The sequence below is a fragment of the Coffea arabica genome, chromosome 11e, assembly GCF_036785885.1.
Source record: "Coffea arabica cultivar ET-39 chromosome 11e, Coffea Arabica ET-39 HiFi, whole genome shotgun sequence".
Classification (NCBI taxonomy): domain Eukaryota; kingdom Viridiplantae; phylum Streptophyta; class Magnoliopsida; order Gentianales; family Rubiaceae; genus Coffea; species Coffea arabica.
Window position 1 is genome coordinate 34,146,255 of NC_092331.1, and position 27,248 is coordinate 34,173,502.

Sequence of the window (27,248 nt, forward strand, 5' to 3'; positions counted from 1 at the left end):
GAAGGCGCGAGACAAATCAGGAACGGTACGGCTCGATCAAAGCCCGGATCGTCGCTCAAATCTGTCGGCGCAAATGTATCAGCGCAAGCGTGAAGGATTGATTTCATGATAATTTAGAGTTGCGGGATGATGGAAAAAAACAGGGTGCAAATCAATAACAAAAAAATATAAAGTAAATAAATAAAAGGATAAGAGGAAAATGCTTCAATTGACGCTTAAAATGAATTCCGGTCTAGAAAAGCCACACTGCTTCGCTGGACGGGGTAGTTTAAAAGAATAAAGCGAAAGGAACGTTGTGGGTGCGATCATACCAGCACTAATGCACCGTATCCCATCAGAACTCCGAAGTTAAGCGTGCTTGGGCGTAAGCAGTATTAGGATGGGTGACCCCCTGGGAAGTCCTCGTGTTGCACCCCTCTCTTTTTTGTTTCGAAATCCAAATTTCCTATTCGTTCTTTATCCTGTAGTAATTTAGCTCCGTCGGAACGATTGCTTAATATTTTGCTTCTTGTCGAAGCGTGAAGGAGGATCTGAAGGCGCGAGACAAATCAGGAACGGTACGGCTCGATCAAAGCCCGGATCGTCGCTCAAATTTGTCGGCGCAAATGTATCAGCGCAAGCGTGAAGGATTGATTTCATGATAATTTAGAGTTGCGGGATGATGGAAAAAAACAGGGGGCAAATCAATAACAAAAAAAATATGAAAGCAAATAAATAAAAAGGATAATAGGAAAATGCTTGAATTGACGCTTAAAATGAATTTCGGTCTAGAAAAGCTACACTGCTTCGCAGGACGGGGTAGTTTAAAAGAATAAAGCGAAAGGAATATGGCGGGTGCGATCATACCAGCACTAATGCACCGGATCCCATCAGAACTTCGAAATTAAGCGTGTTTGGGCGAGAGTAGTACTTGGATTGGTGACCCCCTGGGAAGTCCTCGTGTTGCATCCCTCTCTTTTTTGTTTCGAAATCCAAATTTCCTATTCGTTCTTTATCCTGTAGTAATTTAGCTCCGTCGGAACGATTGCTTAATATTTTGATTCTTGTCGAAGCGTGAAGGAGGATCTGAAGGCGCGAGACAAATCAGGAACGGTACGGCTCGATCAAAGCCCGGATCGTCGCTCAAATTTGTCGGCGCAAATGTATCAGCGCAAGCGTGAAGGATTGATTTCATGATAATTTAGAGTTGCGGGATGATGAAAAAAAACAGGGGGCAAATCAATAACAAAAAAAAAATATGAAAGCAAATAAATAAAAGGATAATAGAAAAATACTTGAATTGACGCTTAAAATGAATTTCGGTCTAGAAAAGCCACACTGCTTCGCAGGACGGGGTAGTTTAAAAGAATAAAGCGAAAGGAACGTTGTGGGTGCGATCATACCAGCACTAATGCACCGTATCTCATCAGAACTCCGAAGTTAAGCGTGCTTGGGCGTAAGCAGTATTAGGATGGGTGACCCCCTGGGAAGTCCTCGTGTTGCACCCCTCTCTTTTTTGTTTCGAAATCCAAATTTCCTATTCGTTCTTTATCCTGTAGTAATTTAGCTCCGTCGGAACGATTGCTTAATATTTTGCTTCTTGTCGAAGCGTGAAGGAGGATCTGAAGGCGCGAGACAAATCAGGAACGGTACGGCTCGATCAAAGCCCGGATCGTCGCTCAAATTTGTCGGCGCAAATGTATCAGCGCAAGAGTGAAGGATTGATTTCATGATAATTTAGATTTGCAGGATGATGGAAAAAAACAGGGGGCAAATCAATATCAAAAAAAAATATGAAAGCAAATAAATAAAAGGATAATAGGAAAATGCTTGAATTGACGCTTAAAATGAATTTCGGTCTAGAAAAGCCACACTGCTTCGCAGGACGGGGTAGTTTAAAAGAATAAAGCGAAAGGAACGTTGTGGGTGCGATCATACCAGCACTAATGCACCGTATCTCATCAGAACTCCGAAGTTAAGCGTGCTTAGGCGTAAGCAGTATTAGGATGGGTGACCCCCTGGGAAGTCCTCGTGTTGCACCCCTCTCTTTTTTGTTTCGAAATCCAAATTTCCTATTCGTTCTTTATCCTGTAGTAATTTAGCTCCGTCGGAACGATTGCTTAATATTTTGCTTCTTGTCGAAGCGTGAAGGAGGATCTGAAGGCGCGAGACAAATCAGGAACGGTACGGCTCGATCAAAGCCCGGATCGTCGCTCAAATTTGTCGGCGCAAATGTATCAGCGCAAGCGTGAAGGATTGATTTCATGATAATTTAGAGTTGCGGGATGATGGAAAAAAACAGGGGGCAAATCAATATCAAAAAAAAATATGAAAGCAAATAAATAAAAGGATAATAGGAAAATGCTTGAATTGACGCTTAAAATGAATTTCGGTCTAGAAAAGCCACACTGCTTCGCAGGACTGGGTAGTTTAAAAGAATAAAGCGAAAGGAACGTTGTGGGTGCGATCATACCAGCACTAATGCACCGTATCCCATCAGAACTCCGAAGTTAAGCGTGCTTGGGCGTAAGCAGTATTAGGATGGGTGACCCCCTGGGAAGTCCTCGTGTTGCACCCCTCTCTTTTTTGTTTCGAAATCCAAATTTCCTATTCGTTCTTTATCCTGTAATAATTTAGCTCCGTCGGAACGATTGCTTAATATTTTGCTTCTTGTCGAAGCGTGAAGGAGGATCTGAAGGCGCGAGACAAATCAGGAACGGTACGGCTCGATCAAAGCCCGGATCGTCGCTCAAATTTGTCGGCGCAAATGTATCAGCGCAAGCGTGAAGGATTGATTTCATGATAATTTAGAGTTGCGGGATGATGGAAAAAAACAGGGGGCAAATCAATAACAAAAAAAAATATGAAAGCAAATAAATAAAAGGATAATAGGAAAATGCTTTAATTGACGCTTAAAATGAATTTCGGTCTAGAAAAGCTACACTGCTTCGCAGGACGGGGTAGTTTAAAAGAATAAAGCGAAAGGAATATGGCGGGTGCGATCATACCAGCACTAATGCACCGGATCCCATCAGAACTTCGAAATTAAGCGTGTTTGGGCGAGAGTAGTACTTGGATTGGTGACCCCCTGGGAAGTCCTCGTGTTGCATCCCTCTCTTTTTTGTTTCGAAATCCAAATTTCCTATTCGTTCTTTATCCTGTAGTAATTTAGCTCCGTCGGAACGATTGCTTAATATTTTGATTCTTGTCGAAGCGTGAAGGAGGATCTGAAGGCGCGAGACAAATCAGGAACGGTACGGCTCGATCAAAGCCCGGATCGTCGCTCAAATTTGTCGGCGCAAATGTATCAGCGCAAGCGTGAAGGATTGATTTCATGATAATTTAGAGTTGCGGGATGATGAAAAAAAACAGGGGGCAAATCAATAACAAAAAAAAAATATGAAAGCAAATAAATAAAAGGATAATAGAAAAATACTTGAATTGACGCTTAAAATGAATTTCGGTCTAGAAAAGCCACACTGCTTCGCAGGACGGGGTAGTTTAAAAGAATAAAGCGAAAGGAACGTTGTGGGTGCGATCATACCAGCACTAATGCACCGTATCTCATCAGAACTCCGAAGTTAAGCGTGCTTGGGCGTAAGCAGTATTAGGATGGGTGACCCCCTGGGAAGTCCTCGTGTTGCACCCCTCTCTTTTTTGTTTCGAAATCCAAATTTCCTATTCGTTCTTTATCCTGTAGTAATTTAGCTCCGTCGGAACGATTGCTTAATATTTTGCTTCTTGTCGAAGCGTGAAGGAGGATCTGAAGGCGCGAGACAAATCAGGAACGGTACGGCTCGATCAAAGCCCGGATCGTCGCTCAAATTTGTCGGCGCAAATGTATCAGCGCAAGAGTGAAGGATTGATTTCATGATAATTTAGATTTGCAGGATGATGGAAAAAAACAGGGGGCAAATCAATATCAAAAAAAAATATGAAAGCAAATAAATAAAAGGATAATAGGAAAATGCTTGAATTGACGCTTAAAATGAATTTCGGTCTAGAAAAGCCACACTGCTTCGCAGGACGGGGTAGTTTAAAAGAATAAAGCGAAAGGAACGTTGTGGGTGCGATCATACCAGCACTAATGCACCGTATCTCATCAGAACTCCGAAGTTAAGCGTGCTTAGGCGTAAGCAGTATTAGGATGGGTGACCCCCTGGGAAGTCCTCGTGTTGCACCCCTCTCTTTTTTGTTTCGAAATCCAAATTTCCTATTCGTTCTTTATCCTGTAGTAATTTAGCTCCGTCGGAACGATTGCTTAATATTTTGCTTCTTGTCGAAGCGTGAAGGAGGATCTGAAGGCGCGAGACAAATCAGGAACGGTACGGCTCGATCAAAGCCCGGATCGTCGCTCAAATTTGTCGGCGCAAATGTATCAGCGCAAGCGTGAAGGATTGATTTCATGATAATTTAGAGTTGCGGGATGATGGAAAAAAACAGGGGGCAAATCAATATCAAAAAAAAATATGAAAGCAAATAAATAAAAGGATAATAGGAAAATGCTTGAATTGACGCTTAAAATGAATTTCGGTCTAGAAAAGCCACACTGCTTCGCAGGACTGGGTAGTTTAAAAGAATAAAGCGAAAGGAACGTTGTGGGTGCGATCATACCAGCACTAATGCACCGTATCCCATCAGAACTCCGAAGTTAAGCGTGCTTGGGCGTAAGCAGTATTAGGATGGGTGACCCCCTGGGAAGTCCTCGTGTTGCACCCCTCTCTTTTTTGTTTCGAAATCCAAATTTCCTATTCGTTCTTTATCCTGTAATAATTTAGTTCCGTCGGAACGATTGCTTAATATTTTGCTTCTTGTCGAAGCGTGAAGGAGGATCTGAAGGCGCGAGACAAATCAGGAACGGTACGGCTCGATCAAAGCCCGGATCGTCGCTCAAATTTGTCGGCGCAAATGTATCAGCGCAAGCGTGAAGGATTGATTTCATGATAATTTAGAGTTGCGGGATGATGGAAAAAAACAGGGGGCAAATCAATAACAAAAAAAAATATGAAAGCAAATAAATAAAAGGATAATAGGAAAATGCTTTAATTGACGCTTAAAATGAATTTCGGTCTAGAAAAGCTACACTGCTTCGCAGGACGGGGTAGTTTAAAAGAATAAAGCGAAAGGAATATGGCGGGTGCGATCATACCAGCACTAATGCACCGGATCCCATCAGAACTTCGAAATTAAGCGTGTTTGGGCGAGAGTAGTACTTGGATTGGTGACCCCCTGGGAAGTCCTCGTGTTGCACCCCTCTCTTTTTTGTTTCGAAATCCAAATTTCCTATTCGTTCTTTATCCTGTAGTAATTTAGCTCCGTCGGAACGATTGCTTAATATTTTGATTCTTGTCGAAGCGTGAAGGAGGATCTGAAGGCGCGAGACAAATCAGGAACGGTACGGCTCGATCAAAGCCCGGATCGTCGCTCAAATTTGTCGGCGCAAATGTATCAGCGCAAGCGTGAAGGATTGATTTCATGATAATTTAGAGTTGCGGGATGATGGAAAAAAACAGGGGGCAAATCAATAACAAAAAAAAATATGAAAGCAAATAAATAAAAGGATAATAGGAAAATGCTTGAATTGACGCTTAAAATGAATTTCGGTCTAGAAAAGCCACACTGCTTCGCAGGACTGGGTAGTTTAAAAGAATAAAGCGAAAGGAACGTTGTGGGTGCGATCATACCAGCACTAATGCACCGTATCCCATCAGAACTCCGAAGTTAAGCGTGCTTGGGCGTAAGCAGTATTAGGATGGGTGACCCCCTGGGAAGTCCTCGTGTTGCACCCCTCTCTTTTTTGTTTCGAAATCCAAATTTCCTATTCGTTCTTTATCCTGTAATAATTTAGCTCCGTCGGAACGATTGCTTAATATTTTGCTTCTTGTCGAAGCGTGAAGGAGGATCTGAAGGCGCGAGACAAATCAGGAACGGTACGGCTCGATCAAAGCCCGGATCGTCGCTCAAATTTGTCGGCGCAAATGTATCAGCGCAAGCGTGAAGGATTGATTTCATGATAATTTAGAGTTGCGGGATGATGGAAAAAAACAGGGGGCAAATCAATAACAAAAAAAAATATGAAAGCAAATAAATAAAAGGATAATAGGAAAATGCTTTAATTGACGCTTAAAATGAATTTCGGTTTAGAAAAGCTACACTGCTTCGCAGGACGGGGTAGTTTAAAAGAATAAAGCGAAAGGAATATGGCGGGTGCGATCATACCAGCACTAATGCACCGGATCCCATCAGAACTTCGAAATTAAGCGTGTTTGGGCGAGAGTAGTACTTGGATTGGTGACCCCCTGGGAAGTCCTCGTGTTGCATCCCTCTCTTTTTTGTTTCGAAATCCAAATTTCCTATTCGTTCTTTATCCTGTAGTAATTTAGCTCCGTCGGAACGATTGCTTAATATTTTGATTCTTGTCGAAGCGTGAAGGAGGATCTGAAGGCGCGAGACAAATCAGGAACGGTACGGCTCGATCAAAGCCCGGATCGTCGCTCAAATTTGTCGGCGCAAATGTATCAGCGCAAGCGTGAAGGATTGATTTCATGATAATTTAGAGTTGCGGGATGATGAAAAAAAACAGGGGGCAAATCAATAACAAAAAAAAAATATGAAAGCAAATAAATAAAAGGATAATAGAAAAATACTTGAATTGACGCTTAAAATGAATTTCGGTCTAGAAAAGCCACACTGCTTCGCAGGACGGGGTAGTTTAAAAGAATAAAGCGAAAGGAACGTTGTGGGTGCGATCATACCAGCACTAATGCACCGTATCTCATCAGAACTCCGAAGTTAAGCGTGCTTGGGCGTAAGCAGTATTAGGATGGGTGACCCCCTGGGAAGTCCTCGTGTTGCACCCCTCTCTTTTTTGTTTCGAAATCCAAATTTCCTATTCGTTCTTTATCCTGTAGTAATTTAGCTCCGTCGGAACGATTGCTTAATATTTTGCTTCTTGTCGAAGCGTGAAGGAGGATCTGAAGGCGCGAGACAAATCAGGAACGGTACGGCTCGATCAAAGCCCGGATCGTCGCTCAAATTTGTCGGCGCAAATGTATCAGCGCAAGAGTGAAGGATTGATTTCATGATAATTTAGATTTGCAGGATGATGGAAAAAAACAGGGGGCAAATCAATATCAAAAAAAAATATGAAAGCAAATAAATAAAAGGATAATAGGAAAATGCTTGAATTGACGCTTAAAATGAATTTCGGTCTAGAAAAGCCACACTGCTTCGCAGGACGGGGTAGTTTAAAAGAATAAAGCGAAAGGAACGTTGTGGGTGCGATCATACCAGCACTAATGCACCGTATCTCATCAGAACTCCGAAGTTAAGCGTGCTTAGGCGTAAGCAGTATTAGGATGGGTGACCCCCTGGGAAGTCCTCGTGTTGCACCCCTCTCTTTTTTGTTTCGAAATCCAAATTTCCTATTCGTTCTTTATCCTGTAGTAATTTAGCTCCGTCGGAACGATTGCTTAATATTTTGCTTCTTGTCGAAGCGTGAAGGAGGATCTGAAGGCGCGAGACAAATCAGGAACGGTACGGCTCGATCAAAGCCCGGATCGTCGCTCAAATTTGTCGGCGCAAATGTATCAGCGCAAGCGTGAAGGATTGATTTCATGATAATTTAGAGTTGCGGGATGATGGAAAAAAACAGGGGGCAAATCAATATCAAAAAAAAATATGAAAGCAAATAAATAAAAGGATAATAGGAAAATGCTTGAATTGACGCTTAAAATGAATTTCGGTCTAGAAAAGCCACACTGCTTCGCAGGACTGGGTAGTTTAAAAGAATAAAGCGAAAGGAACGTTGTGGGTGCGATCATACCAGCACTAATGCACCGTATCCCATCAGAACTCCGAAGTTAAGCGTGCTTGGGCGTAAGCAGTATTAGGATGGGTGACCCCCTGGGAAGTCCTCGTGTTGCACCCCTCTCTTTTTTGTTTCGAAATCCAAATTTCCTATTCGTTCTTTATCCTGTAATAATTTAGCTCCGTCGGAACGATTGCTTAATATTTTGCTTCTTGTCGAAGCGTGAAGGAGGATCTGAAGGCGCGAGACAAATCAGGAACGGTACGGCTCGATCAAAGCCCGGATCGTCGCTCAAATTTGTCGGCGCAAATGTATCAGCGCAAGCGTGAAGGATTGATTTCATGATAATTTAGAGTTGCGGGATGATGGAAAAAAACAGGGGGCAAATCAATAACAAAAAAAAATATGAAAGCAAATAAATAAAAGGATAATAGGAAAATGCTTTAATTGACGCTTAAAATGAATTTCGGTCTAGAAAAGCTACACTGCTTCGCAGGACGGGGTAGTTTAAAAGAATAAAGCGAAAGGAATATGGCGGGTGCGATCATACCAGCACTAATGCACCGGATCCCATCAGAACTTCGAAATTAAGCGTGTTTGGGCGAGAGTAGTACTTGGATTGGTGACCCCCTGGGAAGTCCTCGTGTTGCATCCCTCTCTTCTTTGTTTCGAAATCCAAATTTCCTATTCGTTCTTTATCCTGTAGTAATTTAGCTCCGTCGGAACGATTGCTTAATATTTTGATTCTTGTCGAAGCGTGAAGGAGGATCTGAAAGCGCGAGACAAATCAGGAACGGTACGGCTCGATCAAAGCCCGGATCGTCGCTCAAATTTGTCGGCGCAAATGTATCAGCGCAAGCGTGAAGGATTGATTTCATGATAATTTAGAGTTGCGGGATGATGAAAAAAAACAGGGGGCAAATCAATAACAAAAAAAAAATATGAAAGCAAATAAATAAAAGGATAATAGAAAAATACTTGAATTGACGCTTAAAATGAATTTCGGTCTAGAAAAGCCACACTGCTTCGCAGGACGGGGTAGTTTAAAAGAATAAAGCGAAAGGAATATGGCGGGTGCGATCATACCAGCACTAATGCACCGGATCCCATCAGAACTTCGAAATTAAGCGTGTTTGGGCGAGAGTAGTACTTGGATTGGTGACCCCCTGGGAAGTCCTCGTGTTGCACCCCTCTCTTTTTTGTTTCGAAATCCAAATTTCCTATTCGTTCTTTATCCTGTAGTAATTTAGCTCCGTCGGAACGATTGCTTAATATTTTGCTTCTTGTCGAAGCGTGAAGGAGGATCTGAAGGCGCGAGACAAATCAGGAACGGTACGGCTCGATCAAAGCCCGGATCGTCGCTCAAATTTGTCGGCGCAAATGTATCAGCGCAAGCGTGAAGGATTGATTTCATGATAATTTAGAGTTGCGGGATGATGGAAAAAAACAGGGGGCAAATCAATAACAAAAAAAATATGAAAGCAAATAAATAAAAAGGATAATAGGAAAATGCTTCAATTGACGCTTAAAATGAATTTCGGTCTAGAAAAGCTACACTGCTTCGCAGGACGGGGTAGTTTAAAAGAATAAAGCGAAAGGAACGTTGTGGGTGCGATCATACCAGCACTAATGCACCGTATCCCATCAGAACTCCGAAGTTAAGCGTGCTTGGGCGTAAGCAGTATTAGGATGGGTGACCCCCTGGGAAGTCCTCGTGTTGCATCCCTCTCTTTTTTGTTTCGAAATCCAAATTTCCTATTCGTTCTTTATCCTGTAGTAATTTAGCTCCGTCGGAACGATTGCTTAATATTTTGATTCTTGTCGAAGCGTGAAGGAGGATCTGAAGGCGCGAGACAAATCAGGAACGGTACGGCTCGATCAAAGCCCGGATCGTCGCTCAAATTCATCGGCGCAAATGTATCAGCGCAAGCGTGAAGGATTGATTTCATGATAATTTAGAGTTGCGGGATGATGAAAAAAAACAGGGGGCAAATCAATAACAAAAAAAAAATATGAAAGCAAATAAATAAAAGGATAATAGAAAAATACTTGAATTGACGCTTAAAATGAATTTCGGTCTAGAAAAGCCACACTGCTTCGCAGGACGGGGTAGTTTAAAAGAATAAAGCGAAAGGAACGTTGTGGGTGCGATCATACCAGCACTAATGCACCGTATCTCATCAGAACTCCGAAGTTAAGCGTGCTTGGGCGTAAGCAGTATTAGGATGGGTGACCCCCTGGGAAGTCCTCGTGTTGCACCCCTCTCTTTTTTGTTTCGAAATCCAAATTTCCTATTCGTTCTTTATCCTGTAGTAATTTAGCTCCGTCGGAACGATTGCTTAATATTTTGCTTCTTGTCGAAGCGTGAAGGAGGATCTGAAGGCGCGAGACAAATCAGGAACGGTACGGCTCGATCAAAGCCCGGATCGTCGCTCAAATTTGTCGGCGCAAATGTATCAGCGCAAGCGTGAAGGATTGATTTCATGATAATTTAGATTTGCAGGATGATGGAAAAAAACAGGGGGCAAATCAATATAAAAAAAAAATATGAAAGCAAATAAATAAAAGGATAATAGGAAAATGCTTGAATTGACGCTTAAAATGAATTTCGGTCTAGAAAAGCCACACTGCTTCGCAGGACGGGGTAGTTTAAAAGAATAAAGCGAAAGGAACGTTGTGGGTGCGATCATACCAGCACTAATGCACCGTATCTCATCAGAACTCCGAAGTTAAGCGTGCTTAGGCGTAAGCAGTATTAGGATGGGTGACCCCCTGGGAAGTCCTCGTGTTGCACCCCTCTCTTTTTTGTTTCGAAATCCAAATTTCCTATTCGTTCTTTATCCTGTAGTAATTTAGCTCCGTCGGAACGATTGCTTAATATTTTGCTTCTTGTCGAAGCGTGAAGGAGGATCTGAAGGCGCGAGACAAATCAGGAACGGTACGGCTCGATCAAAGCCCGGATCGTCGCTCAAATTTGTCGGCGCAAATGTATCAGCGCAAGCGTGAAGGATTGATTTCATGATAATTTAGAGTTGCGGGATGATGGAAAAAAACAGGGGGCAAATCAATATCAAAAAAAAATATGAAAGCAAATAAATAAAAGGATAATAGGAAAATGCTTGAATTGACGCTTAAAATGAATTTCGGTCTAGAAAAGCCACACTGCTTCGTAGGACTGGGTAGTTTAAAAGAATAAAGCGAAAGGAACGTTGTGGGTGCGATCATACCAGCACTAATGCACCGTATCCCATCAGAACTCCGAAGTTAAGCGTGCTTGGGCGTAAGCAGTATTAGGATGGGTGACCCCCTGGGAAGTCCTCGTGTTGCACCCCTCTCTTTTTTGTTTCGAAATCCAAATTTCCTATTCGTTCTTTATCCTGTAATAATTTAGCTCCGTCGGAACGATTGCTTAATATTTTGCTTCTTGTCGAAGCGTGAAGGAGGATCTGAAGGCGCGAGACAAATCAGGAACGGTACGGCTCGATCAAAGCCCGGATCGTCGCTCAAATTTGTCGGCGCAAATGTATCAGCGCAAGCGTGAAGGATTGATTTCATGATAATTTAGAGTTGCGGGATGATGGAAAAAAACAGGGGGCAAATCAATAACAAAAAAAAATATGAAAGCAAATAAATAAAAGGATAATAGGAAAATGCTTTAATTGACGCTTAAAATGAATTTCGGTCTAGAAAAGCTACACTGCTTCGCAGGACGGGGTAGTTTAAAAGAATAAAGCGAAAGGAATATGGCGGGTGCGATCATACCAGCACTAATGCACCGGATCCCATCAGAACTTCGAAATTAAGCGTGTTTGGGCGAGAGTAGTACTTGGATTGGTGACCCCCTGGGAAGTCCTCGTGTTGCATCCCTCTCTTCTTTGTTTCGAAATCCAAATTTCCTATTCGTTCTTTATCCTGTAGTAATTTAGCTCCGTCGGAACGATTGCTTAATATTTTGATTCTTGTCGAAGCGTGAAGGAGGATCTGAAGGCGCGAGACAAATCAGGAACGGTACGGCTCGATCAAAGCCCGGATCGTCGCTCAAATTTGTCGGCGCAAATGTATCAGCGCAAGCGTGAAGGATTGATTTCATGATAATTTAGAGTTGCGGGATGATGAAAAAAAACAGGGGGCAAATCAATAACAAAAAAAAAATATGAAAGCAAATAAATAAAAGGATAATAGAAAAATACTTGAATTGACGCTTAAAATGAATTTCGGTCTAGAAAAGCCACACTGCTTCGCAGGACGGGGTAGTTTAAAAGAATAAAGCGAAAGGAATATGGCGGGTGCGATCATACCAGCACTAATGCACCGGATCCCATCAGAACTTCGAAATTAAGCGTGTTTGGGCGAGAGTAGTACTTGGATTGGTGACCCCCTGGGAAGTCCTCGTGTTGCACCCCTCTCTTTTTTGTTTCGAAATCCAAATTTCCTATTCGTTCTTTATCCTGTAGTAATTTAGCTCCGTCGGAACGATTGCTTAATATTTTGCTTCTTGTCGAAGCGTGAAGGAGGATCTGAAGGCGCGAGACAAATCAGGAACGGTACGGCTCGATCAAAGCCCGGATCGTCGCTCAAATTTGTCGGCGCAAATGTATCAGCGCAAGCGTGAAGGATTGATTTCATGATAATTTAGAGTTGCGGGATGATGGAAAAAAACAGGGGGCAAATCAATATCAAAAAAAAATATGAAAGCAAATAAATAAAAGGATAATAGGAAAATGCTTGAATTGACGCTTAAAATGAATTTCGGTCTAGAAAAGCCACACTGCTTCGTAGGACTGGGTAGTTTAAAAGAATAAAGCGAAAGGAACGTTGTGGGTGCGATCATACCAGCACTAATGCACCGTATCCCATCAGAACTCCGAAGTTAAGCGTGCTTGGGCGTAAGCAGTATTAGGATGGGTGACCCCCTGGGAAGTCCTCGTGTTGCACCCCTCTCTTTTTTGTTTCGAAATCCAAATTTCCTATTCGTTCTTTATCCTGTAATAATTTAGCTCCGTCGGAACGATTGCTTAATATTTTGCTTCTTGTCGAAGCGTGAAGGAGGATCTGAAGGCGCGAGACAAATCAGGAACGGTACGGCTCGATCAAAGCCCGGATCGTCGCTCAAATTTGTCGGCGCAAATGTATCAGCGCAAGCGTGAAGGATTGATTTCATGATAATTTAGAGTTGCGGGATGATGGAAAAAAACAGGGGGCAAATCAATAACAAAAAAAAATATGAAAGCAAATAAATAAAAGGATAATAGGAAAATGCTTTAATTGACGCTTAAAATGAATTTCGGTCTAGAAAAGCTACACTGCTTCGCAGGACGGGGTAGTTTAAAAGAATAAAGCGAAAGGAATATGGCGGGTGCGATCATACCAGCACTAATGCACCGGATCCCATCAGAACTTCGAAATTAAGCGTGTTTGGGCGAGAGTAGTACTTGGATTGGTGACCCCCTGGGAAGTCCTCGTGTTGCATCCCTCTCTTCTTTGTTTCGAAATCCAAATTTCCTATTCGTTCTTTATCCTGTAGTAATTTAGCTCCGTCGGAACGATTGCTTAATATTTTGATTCTTGTCGAAGCGTGAAGGAGGATCTGAAGGCGCGAGACAAATCAGGAACGGTACGGCTCGATCAAAGCCCGGATCGTCGCTCAAATTTGTCGGCGCAAATGTATCAGCGCAAGCGTGAAGGATTGATTTCATGATAATTTAGAGTTGCGGGATGATGAAAAAAAACAGGGGGCAAATCAATAACAAAAAAAAAATATGAAAGCAAATAAATAAAAGGATAATAGAAAAATACTTGAATTGACGCTTAAAATGAATTTCGGTCTAGAAAAGCCACACTGCTTCGCAGGACGGGGTAGTTTAAAAGAATAAAGCGAAAGGAATATGGCGGGTGCGATCATACCAGCACTAATGCACCGGATCCCATCAGAACTTCGAAATTAAGCGTGTTTGGGCGAGAGTAGTACTTGGATTGGTGACCCCCTGGGAAGTCCTCGTGTTGCACCCCTCTCTTTTTTGTTTCGAAATCCAAATTTCCTATTCGTTCTTTATCCTGTAGTAATTTAGCTCCGTCGGAACGATTGCTTAATATTTTGCTTCTTGTCGAAGCGTGAAGGAGGATCTGAAGGCGCGAGACAAATCAGGAACGGTACGGCTCGATCAAAGCCCGGATCGTCGCTCAAATTTGTCGGCGCAAATGTATCAGCGCAAGCGTGAAGGATTGATTTCATGATAATTTAGAGTTGCGGGATGATGGAAAAAAACAGGGGGCAAATCAATAACAAAAAAAATATGAAAGCAAATAAATAAAAAGGATAATAGGAAAATGCTTCAATTGACGCTTAAAATGAATTTCGGTCTAGAAAAGCTACACTGCTTCGCAGGACGGGGTAGTTTAAAAGAATAAAGCGAAAGGAACGTTGTGGGTGCGATCATACCAGCACTAATGCACCGTATCCCATCAGAACTCCGAAGTTAAGCGTGCTTGGGCGTAAGCAGTATTAGGATGGGTGACCCCCTGGGAAGTCCTCGTGTTGCATCCCTCTCTTTTTTGTTTCGAAATCCAAATTTCCTATTCGTTCTTTATCCTGTAGTAATTTAGCTCCGTCGGAACGATTGCTTAATATTTTGATTCTTGTCGAAGCGTGAAGGAGGATCTGAAGGCGCGAGACAAATCAGGAACGGTACGGCTCGATCAAAGCCCGGATCGTCGCTCAAATTCATCGGCGCAAATGTATCAGCGCAAGCGTGAAGGATTGATTTCATGATAATTTAGAGTTGCGGGATGATGAAAAAAAACAGGGGGCAAATCAATAACAAAAAAAAAATATGAAAGCAAATAAATAAAAGGATAATAGAAAAATACTTGAATTGACGCTTAAAATGAATTTCGGTCTAGAAAAGCCACACTGCTTCGCAGGACGGGGTAGTTTAAAAGAATAAAGCGAAAGGAACGTTGTGGGTGCGATCATACCAGCACTAATGCACCGTATCTCATCAGAACTCCGAAGTTAAGCGTGCTTGGGCGTAAGCAGTATTAGGATGGGTGACCCCCTGGGAAGTCCTCGTGTTGCACCCCTCTCTTTTTTGTTTCGAAATCCAAATTTCCTATTCGTTCTTTATCCTGTAGTAATTTAGCTCCGTCGGAACGATTGCTTAATATTTTGCTTCTTGTCGAAGCGTGAAGGAGGATCTGAAGGCGCGAGACAAATCAGGAACGGTACGGCTCGATCAAAGCCCGGATCGTCGCTCAAATTTGTCGGCGCAAATGTATCAGCGCAAGCGTGAAGGATTGATTTCATGATAATTTAGATTTGCAGGATGATGGAAAAAAACAGGGGGCAAATCAATATAAAAAAAAAATATGAAAGCAAATAAATAAAAGGATAATAGGAAAATGCTTGAATTGACGCTTAAAATGAATTTCGGTCTAGAAAAGCCACACTGCTTCGCAGGACGGGGTAGTTTAAAAGAATAAAGCGAAAGGAACGTTGTGGGTGCGATCATACCAGCACTAATGCACCGTATCTCATCAGAACTCCGAAGTTAAGCGTGCTTAGGCGTAAGCAGTATTAGGATGGGTGACCCCCTGGGAAGTCCTCGTGTTGCACCCCTCTCTTTTTTGTTTCGAAATCCAAATTTCCTATTCGTTCTTTATCCTGTAGTAATTTAGCTCCGTCGGAACGATTGCTTAATATTTTGCTTCTTGTCGAAGCGTGAAGGAGGATCTGAAGGCGCGAGACAAATCAGGAACGGTACGGCTCGATCAAAGCCCGGATCGTCGCTCAAATTTGTCGGCGCAAATGTATCAGCGCAAGCGTGAAGGATTGATTTCATGATAATTTAGAGTTGCGGGATGATGGAAAAAAACAGGGGGCAAATCAATATCAAAAAAAAATATGAAAGCAAATAAATAAAAGGATAATAGGAAAATGCTTGAATTGACGCTTAAAATGAATTTCGGTCTAGAAAAGCCACACTGCTTCGTAGGACTGGGTAGTTTAAAAGAATAAAGCGAAAGGAACGTTGTGGGTGCGATCATACCAGCACTAATGCACCGTATCCCATCAGAACTCCGAAGTTAAGCGTGCTTGGGCGTAAGCAGTATTAGGATGGGTGACCCCCTGGGAAGTCCTCGTGTTGCACCCCTCTCTTTTTTGTTTCGAAATCCAAATTTCCTATTCGTTCTTTATCCTGTAATAATTTAGCTCCGTCGGAACGATTGCTTAATATTTTGCTTCTTGTCGAAGCGTGAAGGAGGATCTGAAGGCGCGAGACAAATCAGGAACGGTACGGCTCGATCAAAGCCCGGATCGTCGCTCAAATTTGTCGGCGCAAATGTATCAGCGCAAGCGTGAAGGATTGATTTCATGATAATTTAGAGTTGCGGGATGATGGAAAAAAACAGGGGGCAAATCAATAACAAAAAAAAATATGAAAGCAAATAAATAAAAGGATAATAGGAAAATGCTTTAATTGACGCTTAAAATGAATTTCGGTCTAGAAAAGCTACACTGCTTCGCAGGACGGGGTAGTTTAAAAGAATAAAGCGAAAGGAATATGGCGGGTGCGATCATACCAGCACTAATGCACCGGATCCCATCAGAACTTCGAAATTAAGCGTGTTTGGGCGAGAGTAGTACTTGGATTGGTGACCCCCTGGGAAGTCCTCGTGTTGCATCCCTCTCTTCTTTGTTTCGAAATCCAAATTTCCTATTCGTTCTTTATCCTGTAGTAATTTAGCTCCGTCGGAACGATTGCTTAATATTTTGATTCTTGTCGAAGCGTGAAGGAGGATCTGAAGGCGCGAGACAAATCAGGAACGGTACGGCTCGATCAAAGCCCGGATCGTCGCTCAAATTTGTCGGCGCAAATGTATCAGCGCAAGCGTGAAGGATTGATTTCATGATAATTTAGAGTTGCGGGATGATGAAAAAAAACAGGGGGCAAATCAATAACAAAAAAAAAATATGAAAGCAAATAAATAAAAGGATAATAGAAAAATACTTGAATTGACGCTTAAAATGAATTTCGGTCTAGAAAAGCCACACTGCTTCGCAGGACGGGGTAGTTTAAAAGAATAAAGCGAAAGGAATATGGCGGGTGCGATCATACCAGCACTAATGCACCGGATCCCATCAGAACTTCGAAATTAAGCGTGTTTGGGCGAGAGTAGTACTTGGATTGGTGACCCCCTGGGAAGTCCTCGTGTTGCACCCCTCTCTTTTTTGTTTCGAAATCCAAATTTCCTATTCGTTCTTTATCCTGTAGTAATTTAGCTCCGTCGGAACGATTGCTTAATATTTTGCTTCTTGTCGAAGCGTGAAGGAGGATCTGAAGGCGCGAGACAAATCAGGAACGGTACGGCTCGATCAAAGCCCGGATCGTCGCTCAAATTTGTCGGCGCAAATGTATCAGCGCAAGCGTGAAGGATTGATTTCATGATAATTTAGAGTTGCGGGATGATGGAAAAAAACAGGGTGCAAATCAATAACAAAAAAATATAAAGTAAATAAATAAAAGGATAAGAGGAAAATGCTTCAATTGACGCTTAAAATGAATTCCGGTCTAGAAAAGCCACACTGCTTCGCTGGACGGGGTAGTTTAAAAGAATAAAGCGAAAGGAACGTTGTGGGTGCGATCATACCAGCACTAATGCACCGTATCCCATCAGAACTCCGAAGTTAAGCGTGCTTGGGCGTAAGCAGTATTAGGATGGGTGACCCCCTGGGAAGTTCTCGTGTTGCACCCCTCTCTTTTTTGTTTCGAAATCCAAATTTCCTATTCGTTCTTTATCCTGTAGTAATTTAGCTCCGTCGGAACGATTGCTTAATATTTTGCTTCTTGTCGAAGCGTGAAGGAGGATCTGAAGGCGCGAGACAAATCAGGAACGGTACGGCTCGATCAAAGCCCGGATCGTCGCTCAAATTCATCGGCGCAAATGTATCAGCGCAAGCGTGAAGGATTGATTTCATGATAATTTAGAGTTGCGGGATGATGGAAAAAAACAGGGGGCAAATCAATAACAAAAAAAATATGAAAGCAAATAAATAAAAAGGATAATAGGAAAATGCTTGAATTGACGCTTAAAATGAATTTCGGTCTAGAAAAGCTACACTGCTTCGCAGGACGGGGTAGTTTAAAAGAATAAAGCGAAAGGAATATGGCGGGTGCGATCATACCAGCACTAATGCACCGGATCCCATCAGAACTTCGAAATTAAGCGTGTTTGGGCGAGAGTAGTACTTGGATTGGTGACCCCCTGGGAAGTTCTCGTGTTGCATCCCTCTCTTTTTTGTTTCGAAATCCAAATTTCCTATTCGTTCTTTATCCTGTAGTAATTTAGCTCCGTCGGAACGATTGCTTAATATTTTGATTCTTGTCGAAGCGTGAAGGAGGATCTGAAGGCGCGAGACAAATCAGGAACGGTACGGCTCGATCAAAGCCCGGATCGTCGCTCAAATTTGTCGGCGCAAATGTATCAGCGCAAGCGTGAAGGATTGATTTCATGATAATTTAGAGTTGCGGGATGATGAAAAAAAACAGGGGGCAAATCAATAACAAAAAAAAATATGAAAGCAAATAAATAAAAGGATAATAGAAAAATACTTGAATTGACGCTTAAAATGAATTTCGGTCTAGAAAAGCCACACTGCTTCGCAGGACGGGGTAGTTTAAAAGAATAAAGCGAAAGGAATATGGCGGGTGCGATCATACCAGCACTAATGCACCGGATCCCATCAGAACTTCGAAATTAAGCGTGTTTGGGCGAGAGTAGTACTTGGATTGGTGACCCCCTGGGAAGTCCTCGTGTTGCATCCCTCTCTTCTTTGTTTCGAAATCCAAATTTCCTATTCGTTCTTTATCCTGTAGTAATTTAGCTCCGTCGGAACGATTGCTTAATATTTTGATTCTTGTCGAAGCGTGAAGGAGGATCTGAAGGCGCGAGACAAATCAGGAACGGTACGGCTCGATCAAAGCCCGGATCGTCGCTCAAATTTGTCGGCGCAAATGTATCAGCGCAAGCGTGAAGGATTGATTTCATGATAATTTAGAGTTGCGGGATGATGAAAAAAAACAGGGGGCAAATCAATAACAAAAAAAAAATATGAAAGCAAATAAATAAAAGGATAATAGAAAAATACTTGAATTGACGCTTAAAATGAATTTCGGTCTAGAAAAGCCACACTGCTTCGCAGGACGGGGTAGTTTAAAAGAATAAAGCGAAAGGAATATGGCGGGTGCGATCATACCAGCACTAATGCACCGGATCCCATCAGAACTTCGAAATTAAGCGTGTTTGGGCGAGAGTAGTACTTGGATTGGTGACCCCCTGGGAAGTCCTCGTGTTGCACCCCTCTCTTTTTTGTTTCGAAATCCAAATTTCCTATTCGTTCTTTATCCTGTAGTAATTTAGCTCCGTCGGAACGATTGCTTAATATTTTGCTTCTTGTCGAAGCGTGAAGGAGGATCTGAAGGCGCGAGACAAATCAGGAACGGTACGGCTCGATCAAAGCCCGGATCGTCGCTCAAATTTGTCGGCGCAAATGTATCAGCGCAAGCGTGAAGGATTGATTTCATGATAATTTAGAGTTGCGGGATGATGGAAAAAAACAGGGGGCAAATCAATATCAAAAAAAAATATGAAAGCAAATAAATAAAAGGATAATAGGAAAATGCTTGAATTGACGCTTAAAATGAATTTCGGTCTAGAAAAGCCACACTGCTTCGTAGGACTGGGTAGTTTAAAAGAATAAAGCGAAAGGAACGTTGTGGGTGCGATCATACCAGCACTAATGCACCGTATCCCATCAGAACTCCGAAGTTAAGCGTGCTTGGGCGTAAGCAGTATTAGGATGGGTGACCCCCTGGGAAGTCCTCGTGTTGCACCCCTCTCTTTTTTGTTTCGAAATCCAAATTTCCTATTCGTTCTTTATCCTGTAATAATTTAGCTCCGTCGGAACGATTGCTTAATATTTTGCTTCTTGTCGAAGCGTGAAGGAGGATCTGAAGGCGCGAGACAAATCAGGAACGGTACGGCTCGATCAAAGCCCGGATCGTCGCTCAAATTTGTCGGCGCAAATGTATCAGCGCAAGCGTGAAGGATTGATTTCATGATAATTTAGAGTTGCGGGATGATGGAAAAAAACAGGGGGCAAATCAATAACAAAAAAAAATATGAAAGCAAATAAATAAAAGGATAATAGGAAAATGCTTTAATTGACGCTTAAAATGAATTTCGGTCTAGAAAAGCTACACTGCTTCGCAGGACGGGGTAGTTTAAAAGAATAAAGCGAAAGGAATATGGCGGGTGCGATCATACCAGCACTAATGCACCGGATCCCATCAGAACTTCGAAATTAAGCGTGTTTGGGCGAGAGTAGTACTTGGATTGGTGACCCCCTGGGAAGTCCTCGTGTTGCATCCCTCTCTTCTTTGTTTCGAAATCCAAATTTCCTATTCGTTCTTTATCCTGTAGTAATTTAGCTCCGTCGGAACGATTGCTTAATATTTTGATTCTTGTCGAAGCGTGAAGGAGGATCTGAAGGCGCGAGACAAATCAGGAACGGTACGGCTCGATCAAAGCCCGGATCGTCGCTCAAATTTGTCGGCGCAAATGTATCAGCGCAAGCGTGAAGGATTGATTTCATGATAATTTAGAGTTGCGGGATGATGAAAAAAAACAGGGGGCAAATCAATAACAAAAAAAAAATATGAAAGCAAATAAATAAAAGGATAATAGAAAAATACTTGAATTGACGCTTAAAATGAATTTCGGTCTAGAAAAGCCACACTGCTTCGCAGGACGGGGTAGTTTAAAAGAATAAAGCGAAAGGAATATGGCGGGTGCGATCATACCAGCACTAATGCACCGGATCCCATCAGAACTTCGAAATTAAGCGTGTTTGGGCGAGAGTAGTACTTGGATTGGTGACCCCCTGGGAAGTCCTCGTGTTGCACCCCTCTCTTTTTTGTTTCGAAATCCAAATTTCCTATTCGTTCTTTATCCTGTAGTAATTTAGCTCCGTCGGAACGATTGCTTAATATTTTGCTTCTTGTCGAAGCGTGAAGGAGGATCTGAAGGCGCGAGACAAATCAGGAACGGTACGGCTCGATCAAAGCCCGGATCGTCGCTCAAATTTGTCGGCGCAAATGTATCAGCGCAAGCGTGAAGGATTGATTTCATGATAATTTAGAGTTGCGGGATGATGGAAAAAAACAGGGGGCAAATCAATATCAAAAAAAAATATGAAAGCAAATAAATAAAAGGATAATAGGAAAATGCTTGAATTGACGCTTAAAATGAATTTCGGTCTAGAAAAGCCACACTGCTTCGTAGGACTGGGTAGTTTAAAAGAATAAAGCGAAAGGAACGTTGTGGGTGCGATCATACCAGCACTAATGCACCGTATCCCATCAGAACTCCGAAGTTAAGCGTGCTTGGGCGTAAGCAGTATTAGGATGGGTGACCCCCTGGGAAGTCCTCGTGTTGCACCCCTCTCTTTTTTGTTTCGAAATCCAAATTTCCTATTCGTTCTTTATCCTGTAATAATTTAGCTCCGTCGGAACGATTGCTTAATATTTTGCTTCTTGTCGAAGCGTGAAGGAGGATCTGAAGGCGCGAGACAAATCAGGAACGGTACGGCTCGATCAAAGCCCGGATCGTCGCTCAAATTTGTCGGCGCAAATGTATCAGCGCAAGCGTGAAGGATTGATTTCATGATAATTTAGAGTTGCGGGATGATGGAAAAAAACAGGGGGCAAATCAATAACAAAAAAAAATATGAAAGCAAATAAATAAAAGGATAATAGGAAAATGCTTTAATTGACGCTTAAAATGAATTTCGGTCTAGAAAAGCTACACTGCTTCGCAGGACGGGGTAGTTTAAAAGAATAAAGCGAAAGGAATATGGCGGGTGCGATCATACCAGCACTAATGCACCGGATCCCATCAGAACTTCGAAATTAAGCGTGTTTGGGCGAGAGTAGTACTTGGATTGGTGACCCCCTGGGAAGTCCTCGTGTTGCATCCCTCTCTTCTTTGTTTCGAAATCCAAATTTCCTATTCGTTCTTTATCCTGTAGTAATTTAGCTCCGTCGGAACGATTGCTTAATATTTTGATTCTTGTCGAAGCGTGAAGGAGGATCTGAAGGCGCGAGACAAATCAGGAACGGTACGGCTCGATCAAAGCCCGGATCGTCGCTCAAATTTGTCGGCGCAAATGTATCAGCGCAAGCGTGAAGGATTGATTTCATGATAATTTAGAGTTGCGGGATGATGAAAAAAAACAGGGGGCAAATCAATAACAAAAAAAAAATATGAAAGCAAATAAATAAAAGGATAATAGAAAAATACTTGAATTGACGCTTAAAATGAATTTCGGTCTAGAAAAGCCACACTGCTTCGCAGGACGGGGTAGTTTAAAAGAATAAAGCGAAAGGAATATGGCGGGTGCGATCATACCAGCACTAATGCACCGGATCCCATCAGAACTTCGAAATTAAGCGTGTTTGGGCGAGAGTAGTACTTGGATTGGTGACCCCCTGGGAAGTCCTCGTGTTGCACCCCTCTCTTTTTTGTTTCGAAATCCAAATTTCCTATTCGTTCTTTATCCTGTAGTAATTTAGCTCCGTCGGAACGATTGCTTAATATTTTGCTTCTTGTCGAAGCGTGAAGGAGGATCTGAAGGCGCGAGACAAATCAGGAACGGTACGGCTCGATCAAAGCCCGGATCGTCGCTCAAATTTGTCGGCGCAAATGTATCAGCGCAAGCGTGAAGGATTGATTTCATGATAATTTAGAGTTGCGGGATGATGGAAAAAAACAGGGGGCAAATCAATAACAAAAAAAATATGAAAGCAAATAAATAAAAAGGATAATAGGAAAATGCTTCAATTGACGCTTAAAATGAATTTCGGTCTAGAAAAGCTACACTGCTTCGCAGGACGGGGTAGTTTAAAAGAATAAAGCGAAAGGAACGTTGTGGGTGCGATCATACCAGCACTAATGCACCGTATCCCATCAGAACTCCGAAGTTAAGCGTGCTTGGGCGTAAGCAGTATTAGGATGGGTGACCCCCTGGGAAGTCCTCGTGTTGCATCCCTCTCTTTTTTGTTTCGAAATCCAAATTTCCTATTCGTTCTTTATCCTGTAGTAATTTAGCTCCGTCGGAACGATTGCTTAATATTTTGATTCTTGTCGAAGCGTGAAGGAGGATCTGAAGGCGCGAGACAAATCAGGAACGGTACGGCTCGATCAAAGCCCGGATCGTCGCTCAAATTCATCGGCGCAAATGTATCAGCGCAAGCGTGAAGGATTGATTTCATGATAATTTAGAGTTGCGGGATGATGAAAAAAAACAGGGGGCAAATCAATAACAAAAAAAAAATATGAAAGCAAATAAATAAAAGGATAATAGAAAAATACTTGAATTGACGCTTAAAATGAATTTCGGTCTAGAAAAGCCACACTGCTTCGCAGGACGGGGTAGTTTAAAAGAATAAAGCGAAAGGAACGTTGTGGGTGCGATCATACCAGCACTAATGCACCGTATCTCATCAGAACTCCGAAGTTAAGCGTGCTTGGGCGTAAGCAGTATTAGGATGGGTGACCCCCTGGGAAGTCCTCGTGTTGCACCCCTCTCTTTTTTGTTTCGAAATCCAAATTTCCTATTCGTTCTTTATCCTGTAGTAATTTAGCTCCGTCGGAACGATTGCTTAATATTTTGCTTCTTGTCGAAGCGTGAAGGAGGATCTGAAGGCGCGAGACAAATCAGGAACGGTACGGCTCGATCAAAGCCCGGATCGTCGCTCAAATTTGTCGGCGCAAATGTATCAGCGCAAGCGTGAAGGATTGATTTCATGATAATTTAGATTTGCAGGATGATGGAAAAAAACAGGGGGCAAATCAATATAAAAAAAAAATATGAAAGCAAATAAATAAAAGGATAATAGGAAAATGCTTGAATTGACGCTTAAAATGAATTTCGGTCTAGAAAAGCCACACTGCTTCGCAGGACGGGGTAGTTTAAAAGAATAAAGCGAAAGGAACGTTGTGGGTGCGATCATACCAGCACTAATGCACCGTATCTCATCAGAACTCCGAAGTTAAGCGTGCTTAGGCGTAAGCAGTATTAGGATGGGTGACCCCCTGGGAAGTCCTCGTGTTGCACCCCTCTCTTTTTTGTTTCGAAATCCAAATTTCCTATTCGTTCTTTATCCTGTAGTAATTTAGCTCCGTCGGAACGATTGCTTAATATTTTGCTTCTTGTCGAAGCGTGAAGGAGGATCTGAAGGCGCGAGACAAATCAGGAACGGTACGGCTCGATCAAAGCCCGGATCGTCGCTCAAATTTGTCGGCGCAAATGTATCAGCGCAAGCGTGAAGGATTGATTTCATGATAATTTAGAGTTGCGGGATGATGGAAAAAAACAGGGGGCAAATCAATATCAAAAAAAAATATGAAAGCAAATAAATAAAAGGATAATAGGAAAATGCTTGAATTGACGCTTAAAATGAATTTCGGTCTAGAAAAGCCACACTGCTTCGTAGGACTGGGTAGTTTAAAAGAATAAAGCGAAAGGAACGTTGTGGGTGCGATCATACCAGCACTAATGCACCGTATCCCATCAGAACTCCGAAGTTAAGCGTGCTTGGGCGTAAGCAGTATTAGGATGGGTGACCCCCTGGGAAGTCCTCGTGTTGCACCCCTCTCTTTTTTGTTTCGAAATCCAAATTTCCTATTCGTTCTTTATCCTGTAATAATTTAGCTCCGTCGGAACGATTGCTTAATATTTTGCTTCTTGTCGAAGCGTGAAGGAGGATCTGAAGGCGCGAGACAAATCAGGAACGGTACGGCTCGATCAAAGCCCGGATCGTCGCTCAAATTTGTCGGCGCAAATGTATCAGCGCAAGCGTGAAGGATTGATTTCATGATAATTTAGAGTTGCGGGATGATGGAAAAAAACAGGGGGCAAATCAATAACAAAAAAAAATATGAAAGCAAATAAATAAAAGGATAATAGGAAAATGCTTTAATTGACGCTTAAAATGAATTTCGGTCTAGAAAAGCTACACTGCTTCGCAGGACGGGGTAGTTTAAAAGAATAAAGCGAAAGGAATATGGCGGGTGCGATCATACCAGCACTAATGCACCGGATCCCATCAGAACTTCGAAATTAAGCGTGTTTGGGCGAGAGTAGTACTTGGATTGGTGACCCCCTGGGAAGTCCTCGTGTTGCATCCCTCTCTTCTTTGTTTCGAAATCCAAATTTCCTATTCGTTCTTTATCCTGTAGTAATTTAGCTCCGTCGGAACGATTGCTTAATATTTTGATTCTTGTCGAAGCGTGAAGGAGGATCTGAAGGCGCGAGACAAATCAGGAACGGTACGGCTCGATCAAAGCCCGGATCGTCGCTCAAATTTGTCGGCGCAAATGTATCAGCGCAAGCGTGAAGGATTGATTTCATGATAATTTAGAGTTGCGGGATGATGAAAAAAAACAGGGGGCAAATCAATAACAAAAAAAAAATATGAAAGCAAATAAATAAAAGGATAATAGAAAAATACTTGAATTGACGCTTAAAATGAATTTCGGTCTAGAAAAGCCACACTGCTTCGCAGGACGGGGTAGTTTAAAAGAATAAAGCGAAAGGAATATGGCGGGTGCGATCATACCAGCACTAATGCACCGGATCCCATCAGAACTTCGAAATTAAGCGTGTTTGGGCGAGAGTAGTACTTGGATTGGTGACCCCCTGGGAAGTCCTCGTGTTGCACCCCTCTCTTTTTTGTTTCGAAATCCAAATTTCCTATTCGTTCTTTATCCTGTAGTAATTTAGCTCCGTCGGAACGATTGCTTAATATTTTGCTTCTTGTCGAAGCGTGAAGGAGGATCTGAAGGCGCGAGACAAATCAGGAACGGTACGGCTCGATCAAAGCCCGGATCGTCGCTCAAATTTGTCGGCGCAAATGTATCAGCGCAAGCGTGAAGGATTGATTTCATGATAATTTAGAGTTGCGGGATGATGGAAAAAAACAGGGTGCAAATCAATAACAAAAAAATATAAAGTAAATAAATAAAAGGATAAGAGGAAAATGCTTCAATTGACGCTTAAAATGAATTCCGGTCTAGAAAAGCCACACTGCTTCGCTGGACGGGGTAGTTTAAAAGAATAAAGCGAAAGGAACGTTGTGGGTGCGATCATACCAGCACTAATGCACCGTATCCCATCAGAACTCCGAAGTTAAGCGTGCTTGGGCGTAAGCAGTATTAGGATGGGTGACCCCCTGGGAAGTTCTCGTGTTGCACCCCTCTCTTTTTTGTTTCGAAATCCAAATTTCCTATTCGTTCTTTATCCTGTAGTAATTTAGCTCCGTCGGAACGATTGCTTAATATTTTGCTTCTTGTCGAAGCGTGAAGGAGGATCTGAAGGCGCGAGACAAATCAGGAACGGTACGGCTCGATCAAAGCCCGGATCGTCGCTCAAATTCATCGGCGCAAATGTATCAGCGCAAGCGTGAAGGATTGATTTCATGATAATTTAGAGTTGCGGGATGATGGAAAAAAACAGGGGGCAAATCAATAACAAAAAAAATATGAAAGCAAATAAATAAAAAGGATAATAGGAAAATGCTTGAATTGACGCTTAAAATGAATTTCGGTCTAGAAAAGCTACACTGCTTCGCAGGACGGGGTAGTTTAAAAGAATAAAGCGAAAGGAATATGGCGGGTGCGATCATACCAGCACTAATGCACCGGATCCCATCAGAACTTCGAAATTAAGCGTGTTTGGGCGAGAGTAGTACTTGGATTGGTGACCCCCTGGGAAGTTCTCGTGTTGCATCCCTCTCTTTTTTGTTTCGAAATCCAAATTTCCTATTCGTTCTTTATCCTGTAGTAATTTAGCTCCGTCGGAACGATTGCTTAATATTTTGATTCTTGTCGAAGCGTGAAGGAGGATCTGAAGGCGCGAGACAAATCAGGAACGGTACGGCTCGATCAAAGCCCGGATCGTCGCTCAAATTTGTCGGCGCAAATGTATCAGCGCAAGCGTGAAGGATTGATTTCATGATAATTTAGAGTTGCGGGATGATGAAAAAAAACAGGGGGCAAATCAATAACAAAAAAAAATATGAAAGCAAATAAATAAAAGGATAATAGAAAAATACTTGAATTGACGCTTAAAATGAATTTCGGTCTAGAAAAGCCACACTGCTTCGCAGGACGGGGTAGTTTAAAAGAATAAAGCGAAAGGAATATGGCGGGTGCGATCATACCAGCACTAATGCACCGGATCCCATCAGAACTTCGAAATTAAGCGTGTTTGGGCGAGAGTAGTACTTGGATTGGTGACCCCCTGGGAAGTCCTCGTGTTGCACCCCTCTCTTTTTTGTTTCGAAATCCAAATTTCCTATTCGTTCTTTATCCTGTAGTAATTTAGCTCCGTCGGAACGAT

The 27,248-nt window shown here is 42.4% G+C and overlaps 51 non-coding genes across 51 annotated transcripts; all 51 read left to right on the top strand.

The window, feature by feature from the left end:
• The first annotated feature begins 297 nt into the window (after positions 1-297).
• On the top strand, positions 298-416 carry LOC140021808 (5S ribosomal RNA). The gene has a single exon (XR_011825790.1). It is a non-coding gene; the product is annotated as a 5S ribosomal RNA (ribosomal RNA).
• A 416-nt stretch (positions 417-832) lies between these two features.
• LOC140023665 (5S ribosomal RNA) lies at positions 833-951 on the top strand. The gene has a single exon (XR_011827634.1). It is a non-coding gene; the product is annotated as a 5S ribosomal RNA (ribosomal RNA).
• A 417-nt stretch (positions 952-1,368) lies between these two features.
• On the top strand, positions 1,369-1,487 carry LOC140023303 (5S ribosomal RNA). Its single transcript, XR_011827273.1, has one exon. It is a non-coding gene; the product is annotated as a 5S ribosomal RNA (ribosomal RNA).
• Positions 1,488-1,903: 416 nt separating this feature from the next.
• LOC140024424 (5S ribosomal RNA) lies at positions 1,904-2,022 on the top strand. Its single transcript, XR_011828397.1, has one exon. It is a non-coding gene; the product is annotated as a 5S ribosomal RNA (ribosomal RNA).
• Positions 2,023-2,438: 416 nt separating this feature from the next.
• Positions 2,439-2,557, top strand: LOC140021809 (5S ribosomal RNA). The gene has a single exon (XR_011825791.1). It is a non-coding gene; the product is annotated as a 5S ribosomal RNA (ribosomal RNA).
• A 416-nt stretch (positions 2,558-2,973) lies between these two features.
• On the top strand, positions 2,974-3,092 carry LOC140023667 (5S ribosomal RNA). Its single transcript, XR_011827636.1, has one exon. It is a non-coding gene; the product is annotated as a 5S ribosomal RNA (ribosomal RNA).
• Positions 3,093-3,509: 417 nt separating this feature from the next.
• Positions 3,510-3,628, top strand: LOC140023304 (5S ribosomal RNA). Its single transcript, XR_011827274.1, has one exon. It is a non-coding gene; the product is annotated as a 5S ribosomal RNA (ribosomal RNA).
• A 416-nt stretch (positions 3,629-4,044) lies between these two features.
• Positions 4,045-4,163, top strand: LOC140024426 (5S ribosomal RNA). The gene has a single exon (XR_011828399.1). It is a non-coding gene; the product is annotated as a 5S ribosomal RNA (ribosomal RNA).
• A 416-nt stretch (positions 4,164-4,579) lies between these two features.
• On the top strand, positions 4,580-4,698 carry LOC140021810 (5S ribosomal RNA). The gene has a single exon (XR_011825792.1). It is a non-coding gene; the product is annotated as a 5S ribosomal RNA (ribosomal RNA).
• A 416-nt stretch (positions 4,699-5,114) lies between these two features.
• LOC140022892 (5S ribosomal RNA) lies at positions 5,115-5,233 on the top strand. Its single transcript, XR_011826870.1, has one exon. It is a non-coding gene; the product is annotated as a 5S ribosomal RNA (ribosomal RNA).
• A 416-nt stretch (positions 5,234-5,649) lies between these two features.
• Positions 5,650-5,768, top strand: LOC140021811 (5S ribosomal RNA). The gene has a single exon (XR_011825793.1). It is a non-coding gene; the product is annotated as a 5S ribosomal RNA (ribosomal RNA).
• Positions 5,769-6,184: 416 nt separating this feature from the next.
• Positions 6,185-6,303, top strand: LOC140023668 (5S ribosomal RNA). Its single transcript, XR_011827637.1, has one exon. It is a non-coding gene; the product is annotated as a 5S ribosomal RNA (ribosomal RNA).
• A 417-nt stretch (positions 6,304-6,720) lies between these two features.
• Positions 6,721-6,839, top strand: LOC140023306 (5S ribosomal RNA). Its single transcript, XR_011827276.1, has one exon. It is a non-coding gene; the product is annotated as a 5S ribosomal RNA (ribosomal RNA).
• A 416-nt stretch (positions 6,840-7,255) lies between these two features.
• On the top strand, positions 7,256-7,374 carry LOC140024427 (5S ribosomal RNA). Its single transcript, XR_011828400.1, has one exon. It is a non-coding gene; the product is annotated as a 5S ribosomal RNA (ribosomal RNA).
• A 416-nt stretch (positions 7,375-7,790) lies between these two features.
• Positions 7,791-7,909, top strand: LOC140021812 (5S ribosomal RNA). The gene has a single exon (XR_011825794.1). It is a non-coding gene; the product is annotated as a 5S ribosomal RNA (ribosomal RNA).
• Positions 7,910-8,325: 416 nt separating this feature from the next.
• Positions 8,326-8,444, top strand: LOC140023669 (5S ribosomal RNA). The gene has a single exon (XR_011827638.1). It is a non-coding gene; the product is annotated as a 5S ribosomal RNA (ribosomal RNA).
• A 417-nt stretch (positions 8,445-8,861) lies between these two features.
• Positions 8,862-8,980, top strand: LOC140022893 (5S ribosomal RNA). The gene has a single exon (XR_011826871.1). It is a non-coding gene; the product is annotated as a 5S ribosomal RNA (ribosomal RNA).
• Positions 8,981-9,396: 416 nt separating this feature from the next.
• LOC140023263 (5S ribosomal RNA) lies at positions 9,397-9,515 on the top strand. The gene has a single exon (XR_011827233.1). It is a non-coding gene; the product is annotated as a 5S ribosomal RNA (ribosomal RNA).
• Positions 9,516-9,932: 417 nt separating this feature from the next.
• On the top strand, positions 9,933-10,051 carry LOC140023307 (5S ribosomal RNA). Its single transcript, XR_011827277.1, has one exon. It is a non-coding gene; the product is annotated as a 5S ribosomal RNA (ribosomal RNA).
• Positions 10,052-10,467: 416 nt separating this feature from the next.
• Positions 10,468-10,586, top strand: LOC140024428 (5S ribosomal RNA). Its single transcript, XR_011828401.1, has one exon. It is a non-coding gene; the product is annotated as a 5S ribosomal RNA (ribosomal RNA).
• Positions 10,587-11,002: 416 nt separating this feature from the next.
• On the top strand, positions 11,003-11,121 carry LOC140021813 (5S ribosomal RNA). The gene has a single exon (XR_011825795.1). It is a non-coding gene; the product is annotated as a 5S ribosomal RNA (ribosomal RNA).
• Positions 11,122-11,537: 416 nt separating this feature from the next.
• Positions 11,538-11,656, top strand: LOC140023670 (5S ribosomal RNA). The gene has a single exon (XR_011827639.1). It is a non-coding gene; the product is annotated as a 5S ribosomal RNA (ribosomal RNA).
• Positions 11,657-12,073: 417 nt separating this feature from the next.
• Positions 12,074-12,192, top strand: LOC140022894 (5S ribosomal RNA). Its single transcript, XR_011826872.1, has one exon. It is a non-coding gene; the product is annotated as a 5S ribosomal RNA (ribosomal RNA).
• A 416-nt stretch (positions 12,193-12,608) lies between these two features.
• LOC140021814 (5S ribosomal RNA) lies at positions 12,609-12,727 on the top strand. Its single transcript, XR_011825796.1, has one exon. It is a non-coding gene; the product is annotated as a 5S ribosomal RNA (ribosomal RNA).
• Positions 12,728-13,143: 416 nt separating this feature from the next.
• LOC140023671 (5S ribosomal RNA) lies at positions 13,144-13,262 on the top strand. Its single transcript, XR_011827640.1, has one exon. It is a non-coding gene; the product is annotated as a 5S ribosomal RNA (ribosomal RNA).
• Positions 13,263-13,679: 417 nt separating this feature from the next.
• Positions 13,680-13,798, top strand: LOC140022895 (5S ribosomal RNA). The gene has a single exon (XR_011826873.1). It is a non-coding gene; the product is annotated as a 5S ribosomal RNA (ribosomal RNA).
• A 416-nt stretch (positions 13,799-14,214) lies between these two features.
• On the top strand, positions 14,215-14,333 carry LOC140023264 (5S ribosomal RNA). Its single transcript, XR_011827234.1, has one exon. It is a non-coding gene; the product is annotated as a 5S ribosomal RNA (ribosomal RNA).
• A 417-nt stretch (positions 14,334-14,750) lies between these two features.
• Positions 14,751-14,869, top strand: LOC140023308 (5S ribosomal RNA). Its single transcript, XR_011827278.1, has one exon. It is a non-coding gene; the product is annotated as a 5S ribosomal RNA (ribosomal RNA).
• Positions 14,870-15,285: 416 nt separating this feature from the next.
• LOC140024429 (5S ribosomal RNA) lies at positions 15,286-15,404 on the top strand. The gene has a single exon (XR_011828402.1). It is a non-coding gene; the product is annotated as a 5S ribosomal RNA (ribosomal RNA).
• A 416-nt stretch (positions 15,405-15,820) lies between these two features.
• Positions 15,821-15,939, top strand: LOC140021815 (5S ribosomal RNA). Its single transcript, XR_011825797.1, has one exon. It is a non-coding gene; the product is annotated as a 5S ribosomal RNA (ribosomal RNA).
• Positions 15,940-16,355: 416 nt separating this feature from the next.
• LOC140023672 (5S ribosomal RNA) lies at positions 16,356-16,474 on the top strand. The gene has a single exon (XR_011827641.1). It is a non-coding gene; the product is annotated as a 5S ribosomal RNA (ribosomal RNA).
• Positions 16,475-16,891: 417 nt separating this feature from the next.
• On the top strand, positions 16,892-17,010 carry LOC140022896 (5S ribosomal RNA). The gene has a single exon (XR_011826874.1). It is a non-coding gene; the product is annotated as a 5S ribosomal RNA (ribosomal RNA).
• A 413-nt stretch (positions 17,011-17,423) lies between these two features.
• LOC140032627 (5S ribosomal RNA) lies at positions 17,424-17,542 on the top strand. The gene has a single exon (XR_011836552.1). It is a non-coding gene; the product is annotated as a 5S ribosomal RNA (ribosomal RNA).
• Positions 17,543-17,958: 416 nt separating this feature from the next.
• LOC140023377 (5S ribosomal RNA) lies at positions 17,959-18,077 on the top strand. The gene has a single exon (XR_011827347.1). It is a non-coding gene; the product is annotated as a 5S ribosomal RNA (ribosomal RNA).
• A 416-nt stretch (positions 18,078-18,493) lies between these two features.
• Positions 18,494-18,612, top strand: LOC140023673 (5S ribosomal RNA). The gene has a single exon (XR_011827642.1). It is a non-coding gene; the product is annotated as a 5S ribosomal RNA (ribosomal RNA).
• Positions 18,613-19,029: 417 nt separating this feature from the next.
• LOC140022898 (5S ribosomal RNA) lies at positions 19,030-19,148 on the top strand. The gene has a single exon (XR_011826876.1). It is a non-coding gene; the product is annotated as a 5S ribosomal RNA (ribosomal RNA).
• A 416-nt stretch (positions 19,149-19,564) lies between these two features.
• On the top strand, positions 19,565-19,683 carry LOC140021817 (5S ribosomal RNA). Its single transcript, XR_011825799.1, has one exon. It is a non-coding gene; the product is annotated as a 5S ribosomal RNA (ribosomal RNA).
• Positions 19,684-20,099: 416 nt separating this feature from the next.
• On the top strand, positions 20,100-20,218 carry LOC140023674 (5S ribosomal RNA). Its single transcript, XR_011827643.1, has one exon. It is a non-coding gene; the product is annotated as a 5S ribosomal RNA (ribosomal RNA).
• A 417-nt stretch (positions 20,219-20,635) lies between these two features.
• On the top strand, positions 20,636-20,754 carry LOC140022899 (5S ribosomal RNA). Its single transcript, XR_011826877.1, has one exon. It is a non-coding gene; the product is annotated as a 5S ribosomal RNA (ribosomal RNA).
• Positions 20,755-21,170: 416 nt separating this feature from the next.
• Positions 21,171-21,289, top strand: LOC140021818 (5S ribosomal RNA). Its single transcript, XR_011825800.1, has one exon. It is a non-coding gene; the product is annotated as a 5S ribosomal RNA (ribosomal RNA).
• Positions 21,290-21,705: 416 nt separating this feature from the next.
• On the top strand, positions 21,706-21,824 carry LOC140023675 (5S ribosomal RNA). The gene has a single exon (XR_011827644.1). It is a non-coding gene; the product is annotated as a 5S ribosomal RNA (ribosomal RNA).
• A 417-nt stretch (positions 21,825-22,241) lies between these two features.
• Positions 22,242-22,360, top strand: LOC140022900 (5S ribosomal RNA). The gene has a single exon (XR_011826878.1). It is a non-coding gene; the product is annotated as a 5S ribosomal RNA (ribosomal RNA).
• Positions 22,361-22,776: 416 nt separating this feature from the next.
• On the top strand, positions 22,777-22,895 carry LOC140023265 (5S ribosomal RNA). The gene has a single exon (XR_011827235.1). It is a non-coding gene; the product is annotated as a 5S ribosomal RNA (ribosomal RNA).
• Positions 22,896-23,312: 417 nt separating this feature from the next.
• Positions 23,313-23,431, top strand: LOC140023309 (5S ribosomal RNA). Its single transcript, XR_011827279.1, has one exon. It is a non-coding gene; the product is annotated as a 5S ribosomal RNA (ribosomal RNA).
• Positions 23,432-23,847: 416 nt separating this feature from the next.
• LOC140024430 (5S ribosomal RNA) lies at positions 23,848-23,966 on the top strand. Its single transcript, XR_011828403.1, has one exon. It is a non-coding gene; the product is annotated as a 5S ribosomal RNA (ribosomal RNA).
• A 416-nt stretch (positions 23,967-24,382) lies between these two features.
• On the top strand, positions 24,383-24,501 carry LOC140021819 (5S ribosomal RNA). Its single transcript, XR_011825801.1, has one exon. It is a non-coding gene; the product is annotated as a 5S ribosomal RNA (ribosomal RNA).
• Positions 24,502-24,917: 416 nt separating this feature from the next.
• LOC140023676 (5S ribosomal RNA) lies at positions 24,918-25,036 on the top strand. The gene has a single exon (XR_011827645.1). It is a non-coding gene; the product is annotated as a 5S ribosomal RNA (ribosomal RNA).
• A 417-nt stretch (positions 25,037-25,453) lies between these two features.
• On the top strand, positions 25,454-25,572 carry LOC140022901 (5S ribosomal RNA). Its single transcript, XR_011826879.1, has one exon. It is a non-coding gene; the product is annotated as a 5S ribosomal RNA (ribosomal RNA).
• A 413-nt stretch (positions 25,573-25,985) lies between these two features.
• On the top strand, positions 25,986-26,104 carry LOC140032628 (5S ribosomal RNA). Its single transcript, XR_011836553.1, has one exon. It is a non-coding gene; the product is annotated as a 5S ribosomal RNA (ribosomal RNA).
• A 416-nt stretch (positions 26,105-26,520) lies between these two features.
• LOC140023378 (5S ribosomal RNA) lies at positions 26,521-26,639 on the top strand. Its single transcript, XR_011827348.1, has one exon. It is a non-coding gene; the product is annotated as a 5S ribosomal RNA (ribosomal RNA).
• Positions 26,640-27,055: 416 nt separating this feature from the next.
• Positions 27,056-27,174, top strand: LOC140022902 (5S ribosomal RNA). The gene has a single exon (XR_011826880.1). It is a non-coding gene; the product is annotated as a 5S ribosomal RNA (ribosomal RNA).
• The last annotated feature ends 74 nt before the right edge of the window (positions 27,175-27,248 follow it).